Below are 10,608 nucleotides of genomic sequence, written 5' to 3'. Positions count from 1 at the left end.
TTAAAAACGTTTTTTTTTTTTATTTGTTTTTTAAAATTTTTTTTTAACTTTTTTTAACGTTTTTTTTTTAATATATATTTTTTTTAAAACGAATTTTTATTTTTTAATTTTTTTAATTTTTTTAATTTTTTAATTTTTTAATTTTTTATTTTTTTTAATGTTTATTTTTTATTTTTTAACACATTTTTTTTTAATTTTTAATATTTTTTAAAGTTTTTTTTTAAATGTTTTATTTTTTATTTTTTAATTTTTTTTTAAAAAGTTTTTATTTTTTATTTTAAAATTTTTCTTATTTTTTTATTTTTATTTTAAGTTATTTTAATTTTTTTTTTCACTTTTTTTTTTATATTTTTTAAAAACGAATTTTTATTTTTTTAATTAAAATTAAAAAAAAAATTTAATTTTTTTAACGTTTTTATGTTTTATTTTTTTAAAACATTTTTTTTTTAATTTTTAATTTTAATTTTTTTTTTACGTTTTGTTTTTTTAATTTTTAAAAACTTTTTTTTTAATTTTTAATAAAAAAAAAACATTTTTTTTTTTTTAATAAACGTTTTTTTTTTTTTTTTTTTTTAACATTTTTTTTTTTTTTTTTGAAAACGTATTTAAAAAAAATGTTTTTGTTTTTGTGTTTTTATTTTTATTATTTTTTTTTATAATAAAAAGAAAAACTAACATCACCCCATATCTCATCAATCGTATGCCTAACAATATCAATTTATTTTGCTTCATTATTTTCTTTTGAAAAATCTTAGATTATTTTAGAGTCTCCAACCCTTTGATTGGGACCAGAAAAATTAAGCATCCAAGAATATGATATCAAAACTTTTACTGCTAACATCATCCCATCCTCAATTTATATGTCAATTTGAATATTTCATTATTTAAGGATCATCAAAAGGTGACCTTTAATTGAACCATAAAAAAAAGTGCCAAAACAAAGTATCCCAAATTGAACCAAAAGATACTAATAAAAGATAATACAGACCTAAAAATAATTCAAATAAAAAAATGGGTCATTCCCTATGTCATTAACCTTTGATATCCTGCATTATTTAGGGTCATTCTGAATGACCCTAAATTGAACCATAACAAAGATGTGCTAAACAAAAATATTCAACATCCCAATCAATGATCACCAATAGAGCCAAAAGAATGATAAAAATCAAAATAAAAAAATAAATAACAAAAAATAAAATAAAAAACTAGGTCCTACTGGCAATGCTCCCATACTTGGGGCTTTTCAAGTCTGGTCCTCAATAATCCCCAGTGGAGTCGCTACTGAAAGGGCTCTTGATCCGCGGGGTGCGCGGATCCGCTTTTGACCTTTGAGGTTTGGGAGTCGTCACCTAGTTATTACGGTCTAGGAACCGAACATTGACTCTAAAAGGCAAAAGAAACTAATCTACGAAAAAAATACGGGTCCGGGGATCACGTTACGGGGTTGGAAGGTGTTAGGCATCAACCCTACCCGACAAACGCCAGTCTCTACTAATTTCCAAATAAAATTACATTACTAACAAGACCTAAATAATAAAATAAAAAAAAATAGTTACATTTTCCGAACGCAACAATTTTGTTCCCTCAGAGATGATAGAACAACTCATTGTACAGTATTCCTCGCTTCGTTCTGTTGCCAGATTTACTTCAGATCTCCAAGACGAGGTACTTTCTTCTTATATCTGAATCTTCTGACTTTTTTTTCTAGATTTTTGGGTGTTTTTTAAAGAATTTCTAGGTGTTTTTTGAGCTAAAGTTGGGATATGGATGTTAGGTAAGGAGTTGGGGCTTCAAAATTAAGGTTTGTGGGAGGCTAGGGAAGCTTTTTGACCTATTTTTTTTAGGATTTATTTTTTCATGCGAAAATAGGTTGTAAAGACCCCTATTTATAGATTTTTTTAAGTGCTTATTTAGATAGAATTAGTATTTAATTAGAATTGTTTTAGGTAGAGTTAGTATTTAATTATAATTTTTTTAGGTAGAGTTATATTTTAATTAGAATTATTTTAGGTAGAGTTGTATTTTAATTAGAATTGTTTTAAATAGAGTTATTATTTAATTAGGATTGTTTTAGATAGTGTTATTATTTAATTAGAATTCTATTAGGGTTTTGACTTTTAGTCTCACTTTATTGACTTTAAGATTTTGACTTTAGTCTTACTTAGTTGACTTTAAAATTTTGACTTTAGTCTTACTTGATTGACTTTAATATCTTGACTTTAGTCTTACTTGATTGACTTTAAGATTGACTTTAGTCTTACATGATTGACTTTAAGATTTTGATTTTAGTCTTACTTGATTGACTTTAATTTTAATTAGAATTAATTAATGTTTTTAAAATTATCGTTTTGCCCTCGGAGAAGACTTTTTGCATTTTAAGTCGATTTTTGATGTTCTAGGATGTTTCAGAATCGATTTTTCATAAGGAATTCAATGAAAATATTGGTTTGTGTCATTTATAAAAATTTTTGTGCGAAATGGTCGTGAACTTTATGAAGGGCATTTTTGTAATTTTGTCGAATTTTGTGAAAATTGGCGAAATGATTTATTTAGTTTCAATTTGTTATTTTATGTATTTGAAAGGATTTTTCTAAGTGTAATGTAAGCTCTAGGGATGTTTTGACGTTAGGGGTATTTTGGTAATTTAGTCATTTTTTAGTGATTTTTATTATAAAGCTTCTTTTTGTCTGAAAAATGATGATTTTTATATTTTTGGGATTATATTTTCCTAGCGTAGCGTGGTCTCTACAGTTTTGTTAGTTTGAAATACCTCATTCAAATTTCTGAAACATATTTAGCAACAAATAAAGCATTAGAATATCATCCATCATTGGGAACCGTTGCAATCGGATTGACGAATTAATTAATCAAGCGAGTGCGAAAATGGGGTGTCTACATTACCTAAGATAGGAGATCAATAGTCAATAAAGCAAGAGTTTCCCTCTCTCAAACAATGAAAGGAGACGAAGATGTTTCAAACCAAGAGTTGGAGAAGATGAAGTGCAGTCGATCAAGAGTTCCGCTCTCTTTTTACTGTGGAGTAAGAGAATGAATCCAAAGATTTACTTGGATTTAAGAGATGGAGAAGACAAAGTGTTGTCAAGCAAGAGTTTCCTTCGACTTTTATTGTCGAGTAAGAGAGTGTATCCAAAGATTTACTTGGATTTGAGAGATGGAGAAGACGAAGTTCATACTTTCCCTTCTTTTTATTGCCGACCAAAAGAGTGAATCCAAAAATTTACTTGGATTTTGAATTATTATGAAGGTTATAACTATAAATGCATACTTCAAACAAAAATGGGTATTTTTTGTACAATCAATTATCTTTTTAATATTTTTACTATTTTGGTAAAAAAAAAATTATTTTCGAAAACGGTAAATTTATCATTTTCGGAATTAATTGCTACAGTTTATCATTTTGGTAAATTTTTCTATAATTTTTTCCTTCAATGTGGTTAAAAGACTTGTGAATGTTCTCTTATGTATCCGTCGGTGGAGTTGTATATTTAATTTTCATCATTTGTTCTATTGTGTGGCTTGGTGCAGTTGATGGAGTCGGGTTCTACGAAAATGGAAGCATTTTAAATTTAAAAAAAATCCCTAGAGCTGTTAGTCTATATATACACCTTCTATTATTGTGCCCATCTAGTTTTTCCCACCTTCTATACATCAATGAGAGATAAATGCGAATTCTCCAAGGTAATCATATATGATTCTACTTTTTTCGTTGATGATTAATATTGCGTGTTATACTTGAATTTTGAATCGAAATCAAAGTAGAATTCTATTGGTTTTAGTAGTTTCTCATGTAATCGAGAAAACCTTAACATAAAAAATTAATTTTATAAACATATTAATGACTTTGATCACCTTATTTATTGCAGGTCTTGGTCGTTTGCTTAATCCTTTGTACTCTTAGTTATGCATCCATGGCAGTTTTGGGATACTTGAAGTATGGAGAAAAGGTAAAATCTCAAGGAACATTAAACCTACCTATTGAAAAACTCAGCTCGAAAATAGCCATAGACACCACTCTGATGAACCCTCTAATGAAATATGAATTAATGCTATCACCGATTGTAACATCTATCGAAAATTGGTTGCCAATTTACTACAACAAAAGACCGATTTGCCTCCTGATTTGAACGATGTTGTTGAGCAGTACAGTTATCGTTGCTTTAACCTTTCCCTTTTTTGGGGATTTGATGTCTCTTGTTGGGGCATTTCTTGGAGTTACAGGCTCAATCTTATTTCCTTGCATATGCTACTTAAAGATTTCTGGCACTTATAAGAGATGGGGGTATGGGTTGATGATTATCATGGGGATTATATTAATGGGAATTTCAATTATAGTTATGGGTACTTACACATCTCTGGCACAAATAGTTGGATATTTATAAGATAGATTTCTTCCACACTTGGTATAATTTATTACCATCTATGTATGATCTCATGTATTGGGTTGGGGTGGTTTGTACTATTTAATTAACTTTTTTCCTTCTAATGTAAACTGAGTGGAGAGTATCTATTTTCTACCAACTCATCCACATTAGTTTTGTTAGGGAAATTTCGTTGGACTTCTTTTCATTATTTCATACTCTTCGGTGCTTTCTTAGTTCCACTCTTACCTTATTCCAAAGCTAGCTAGCTAGCTAGTAGGTTACGACTTTGGTCTGATTTTTTAACATAAAGGATATTATTGAAAATAATCAACTAAATAATGACAACTGTTCAAAGTTGAACAAAAGGGTACTATCATAGTTGTACCACAAATATCCTTTTTCCTGAAAAAAATTAATAATTTAATTTACAGTGGTGATAATATGACTTCCCACGTTGCATACTCAATTAACTTCCTTAACGTGACGTAGGGTGTGCGAAAATTATAGACTTTATTTCTCGGGATACACAAATATGCATCCCTATAAATCTGTGCAGTTGTGTATCCCGATGAAAAAAATCTATGATTCTAACACACCCCACATCAGGAGAGTCGATTGAGTATGTCACGTGGGGGAGTCAAATTATCACGACTCTTTAGTTTAATCATCAATCTAGTTTTCATCATAAGGGTAGTATAGTAATAATTGACATAGTTGAAGACAAGGATATGCTTGTAATCTTACCACACAAAAAAAAATTTAATTTAGTTTAATCATTTGTCTGGTTTTTAACATAAGGCCACTATCATAAGTAATTAATTCCAAACAATTGTAAAGATTCATTGTAAAAGGGTATTTCATAATTTTACCATAAAATTCTTTTTTGAAAATTTAATTTAATTTGATCATCGGTCTGGTTTTAACATAAGGATGCCAATATAAATAATTAACCAAACAATGGCAATTGTTCATCGTTGAAAACAAGGGTATTTTCATACTTCTACCAGAAAATCCTCTTTTCCACAAAAAATAATTTTGTTTCATCATAGGTATGTATTTGAACATGAGGGTATTATCATAAAAAATGAACCAAATAATGGTAATTGTTCAAAGTTGACAAAAGGGTATTTTCATAATTTACCACAAAATCTTTTTTTTTTCTTTTTCTGAAAAATAATTTAGTTTAATCATCTGTATGATTTTTAACATAAAGATATTGTCATAATTATGTACCAAATAATGGTAATTGTTCAAAGTTGAACAAAAAGATATTTTTGTAATTTACGATAAAAATCTTTTTCCCAAAATATATTAATTTTGTTTAACCATCCGTTGAGTTTTTTTTTTGAAAAAAGGCAAAATGGTAAATAAGTAACCAAATAGTGGTAATTGATCAAAGTTGAATGCAAAATAATTTATTTTTTAAGTAAGAGTATAAAGTGAAATTTACTTTTGTTATCCTACATAAATTTAGGGTTTCGTAAAAATAAGTGGACAACAGCGGATAAATTTTATTGGTTAAAAGCGAAAATATTGAACGGGACAACAGCGGATAAATTTTATTGGTTAAAAGCGAAAATATTGAACGGGTACATTCAATGACCTCTTATCGAACCTATGCATAATTATTCCGCAACCTATTTTTGATTTGTTATGAATGGATTCGCTAACAAATCACCTGATGGACCCATTTAGTATTTTCGAATTTTTTTTAGTAGGATGTGTTTTGTGAATAGATGCAAGACTATAAGAGTGACTAATCAACTATTGTTCGGCGCAGTGGTGAAGGCATTCTTCCAAAAAGGGAGAAGTCTTGAGTTCAACCCTCTCATTAGTCAATCACAAGTTTTTTTTTTTTGTTTTTGTTTTTTGTTTTGCTAACCAAGTGTCCGGACCAGCTTGCGCACACCACGACTAATCTCGGGGAGGACTACCACAACAACCCACCGTCATGGTCCCGTAATTAAATCATGAGAAAACCCAAGAGGGGAATCGAACCCGTGACGTGCGCCTAACCCACACTTCACGTGCTCGCCCTTACCACTTAGGCAACCCATGGGTGGGTCAATCACAAGTATTTTTCCCAGCTTAGTTTGTGAGATATTGCATTTACCTGGGGGATTTGGGCGATATATATATATATATATATAGGGTCCCGTTCAGCAACAAACATTTTGACAAACATTTTTCAAAACATGAGTTAGAGGTTTTGGAATGGGCTGATTTTTGGTGATGATGATCTCCTCACCGTAAAGATCATCCTCACCAAAAATCAGCCCATTCCAAAACCTCTAACCCATGTTTTGAAAAATGTTTTGCCAAAATGTTTGTCAAAATGTTTGTTGCTGAACATTTCCCATATATATATATATATATATATATATATATATATATATATATATATATATATATATATATATATATGTATGATGCTCGAAATCAGGCCTACAAGTCCATAATTCCGTGAGTCAACTTGAAAATCATATCTTGTTATGTAATTTTTGAGATGTTTATTATTAACTTTGTAAAATACCCAAAAAATAATCTCTTTATTTTTAGTGCCTTAATTAAGAGATCTATGTGACAAGATTACATCTGGATTCATGAAACAAACCCATTGGGCTCCACACCATTAACATGGAAAATCACCGAATTGAATCGATCCCATCATATTAATACAAAAGAAATAAAGAATCAATCCTATAATTTTGGTGCTTCAATCCTGCCTAACAAAAGCAAATTGGATGCTAAATGTGAAAATTATAATGGTCTAAGGTATGGGTATCTAGTGATCCTAGAATTTTTATTACCAAACTTTCCAGTTATGTCACACTCAATTTCTACTGGTCTCTTACTTTTTTTTCGACATGTGTCTTTGTGCTGTTAACCACTACCTCTAAATCAATAGGGACACACAGTTTATCTTGCCTTGGTAGCTAACACGGTTACACATGGAAAAACCAAAGTTTTGGTGAATATTTGAGATACTCCTTCGTTTTCAAATCGATAAAATGTCTTCTTGACACTGGTCTTCTCTAATAGACTAATCAAAAGACTTAAATGCCCTCAATTTCGATTAGTATCTCTAAAAACCTTTGATTTTTCTTTGCAAATTAAACAAGTCATCTTCAAGCTCTTTAACTTCTAGGAAAATTTATTTTTTAATCTATTCAACTCATCTCCAATTCATCATTTTCAACCTTTCTTAATCCCTTATTGGAAATCGTTATTTTTCAATACAAAAATTCTATCATCTTCTTAACAAAAAATCCTATCTTATTAACGAGGTTATGAAGATAGAATATTAAGGTAGAGGTTGAGGAGAACTGATTTTGGGAAGAAAAATCAAGTTTTATGTTACAAATTGAAGATAAGGTCATTTTTCATTAGTCTATTAGAGAAGAACAAGGTCAAGGGAGGCATGTCATCTATGAAGTGGGGTGCGTCTAAATCACCCTTAAAGAATTAGCACACATAGGTAAATGAATTTTTTTTTTTTTTTTGAATGGGGACATTTTTGGTTGGTTAAAGCTTTGTCTCTCTTCTTTCTCAATGCAAAGCCCCCAGCCATATGTGTAGAAAAATAGGTGAAAGAAACAATGATAGTAATTAATCAAAAATTAAAGAAAATGCGACAAAGAATTGGTTTGACAAGATTGCTTATGTCCATGGGCAATAATGAGATCCTTTCACTATTTCCATGAAAATTAACAAGGGTTATCATCTCTCAACATCACAAACAAAACAAAACAAAAAAAAATCTCTCATAGAAGCCATAAAACTAGTTTGCTATGAATATGAACCATACAAAGATGATATTATGCCAAAGGAAAGAAAGATACAAAATTGGGTTAAAAAGGTCACCACATAATAGACATCCTTTTGTAGATACAATAAGCAAACACACAATATGGGCTTGCATGTATATGTGTGTGTCTGAGTGCATGTCTGTGTGGCCTCCCATGTGCGCGTGTTGCCATGGGCACATTGGGTTTTGCTGTATACATGCATGGAACAAACACATCAGAATATACATAAAAATGAAAGAAACAAAAAAGAAGCATAAATAAAGATCATAAGAGCATGACATTTAAACCCTAGGCTTGTGATTCTGCACCATTGACCTTAAATATTGGATGTTTGTTTCCTTTTATTTTTCTTTTCTTTGCTTCGAGTTTATAATTTTTGTTTTGATGGCTGTAGGTATTGATTAGTCATTGGGGTCTTAATTACATGAGAAGAAGAGAACCCAATGTAGCCAAGAACAACTTGCTGGGGTACTCTAAATTCAGACATATTGCACCTTCGGTGATGCCGGCAAGTCACCCTTGGCTTCATTACACTCTCTCCCTCTTCATGCAATGCCCTTAGACGAATATCTATGGACGATGGCTAGCTCCTTGAATTTCTGATTTTTGACCTTTATAAACGAAGCTGGGATTACCAATTCTCACGTGCTGTTAGTCATCAAACGGGCCTTACATGAGAAGAAGAGAATCCAATGTAGCCAAAAACAACTTGCCAACGACTAGCAATTTTGCCAAAACAGCCTCTTAGACAACGCCGGCAAGTCATTCTTGGCTGCATTCCAACTCTCTACTTATTCATGCAAGGCCCTTCGACGAATACCATCCATAATTGATCTTCACATTTTCAAATTTTCTTATTCATCTCTCTATGTTTCTCTCATATTTCTCTCGTTCATGTTCACTAGTGTAGGTTTCAACATATATTTATATAGGCAGAAAAAAAGTTGATGAACATGAGTGCCCATATTCTAAGTCCAACCATTTTGGTTGGACAGAAACAAACTCTTCAAAAACGGCAGGTGACCCTCATGACACTCAAAGGGCATGACTACAAAAGTTCCACAAAAACATCCCACATTCCCATATCATCCAAAACACTCCTCATTTGGTTAGAGAAGCTGTGGGCCTAAAACAAGATATTTGGGTCCCATTTTCCATCAAATTAAAGTGGTATGGGGTGAGGGAAATTGTTGATTGGTCATTGTGGGAATAGAATATCTGGACAGAGGATTTGGGGAGGTGGGCACGTTTAGTTTAAACATGATATGGGTATGGTGATTAGCTGTTATGGTTGTGTGGGAGCCACAAAGAAATTTGACTTTTCAGTTGAAGAGCATCCATGATGGGAAGGGTGGGGTAGGTGTCCCATTGTTCCTCTTTATTATGGCATTTTGTGTTTCTTGGTTTCCCTGTCTTAGAGCCTAGTAAAAAAGCGTAAGGTGATTTTCTCATGACACAAAATAACATGCATCATGAGCTTTTTTTCTCCTTAATTGAGTCTTTTATGTGTTTGGATGCAGTGTTAAGGTTAATGGGACAAACCCAACCCAACCCCTACATGGGATATACATGTTGTTAAGCAAATTTTTATTTGATTTGCATTATTTTCTTGCATAAAACCCAATCCCCCTAACACGCATTTTTAATTGAGTACTTTAAGTGAGTGGGCTTGGAACCATAGCTCAGTTGGTTGATATATTGCAATGCAACTTGAGATCATGGTTTCAAGTCTAAGTATGTGTTTGATAATATTTCTAAAGTCTGAATGGATGTGGTTGACTTTTAAAATTCAGATTTCAGAAGTTTTATTATCATTTGTTTTCTTTCAGATTTCAGCCTTAAGAACCAAAATTCAGAACTTTTGGTTCAACGATGGGAGGATGCTAGATGAAACTTCTGAATTTTGAATTATTATGTTTTTCTAAAATACCCTCTCCAAAACATTGATTTCTATTACTTATCCCTTCCTTATACAACCCTAAAACCTTTATTTTTAACTTTTCCACCTTTTCTTTCTTTTTTATCTCTTCTTCCTCTACAATTGTGTTGTCAAGGTCTCTCTACTTTTCCTTTTGATTGGTAGTTCACATCTCAATCCACTTTTTCTTTTGATTTTGTTTGTTAAATTTGTACTTTTTTTAAACTAAAATCTGTTTATGTTGCTGGTATTTTACGTTTCTATCATCTATGATGTCTACTTGTATTTCTCTCTGTTATAATGGAATTCTTTTGTAGTGTTTCTGTTTCAGAAATCGAAATTAAATGTGTGGATGGTTTCATTATGCATAGCATGTTATGTTTTTCATTTAATAATTTATTAGCATTACAAAAGCGTAATATTGTCAAAATGACCATTATGTTTTAAAAATGATAAACAAACAACTTTTCCAGAATAAAACTTCAAATTTCAGATTTCA

General features: G+C 30.9%; 1 long non-coding RNA gene and 1 pseudogene across 1 annotated transcript; one reads left to right on the top strand and one right to left on the bottom strand.

The window, feature by feature from the left end:
- The first annotated feature begins 3,440 nt into the window (after positions 1 to 3,440).
- Positions 3,441 to 4,400, top strand: LOC147393089 (amino acid transporter AVT1I pseudogene; annotated as a pseudogene).
- Positions 4,401 to 8,045: 3,645 nt separating this feature from the next.
- Positions 8,046 to 9,104, bottom strand: LOC147393088 (uncharacterized). The gene is made up of 2 exons (XR_015182203.1): positions 8,827 to 9,104; positions 8,046 to 8,379 (listed from the first exon to the last, which is right to left on the bottom strand). It is a non-coding gene; the product is annotated as an uncharacterized LOC147393088 (long non-coding RNA).
- Positions 9,105 to 10,608: the final 1,504 nt, after the last annotated feature.

Source organism: Akebia trifoliata, chromosome 10, assembly GCF_017979445.1.
Source record: "Akebia trifoliata isolate Shusen 1 chromosome 10, ASM1797944v1, whole genome shotgun sequence".
NCBI lineage: Eukaryota > Viridiplantae > Streptophyta > Magnoliopsida > Ranunculales > Lardizabalaceae > Akebia > Akebia trifoliata.
The sequence above is the reverse complement of the archived record's forward strand: the minus strand, read 5'-3'. Positions and strand labels throughout refer to the sequence as shown.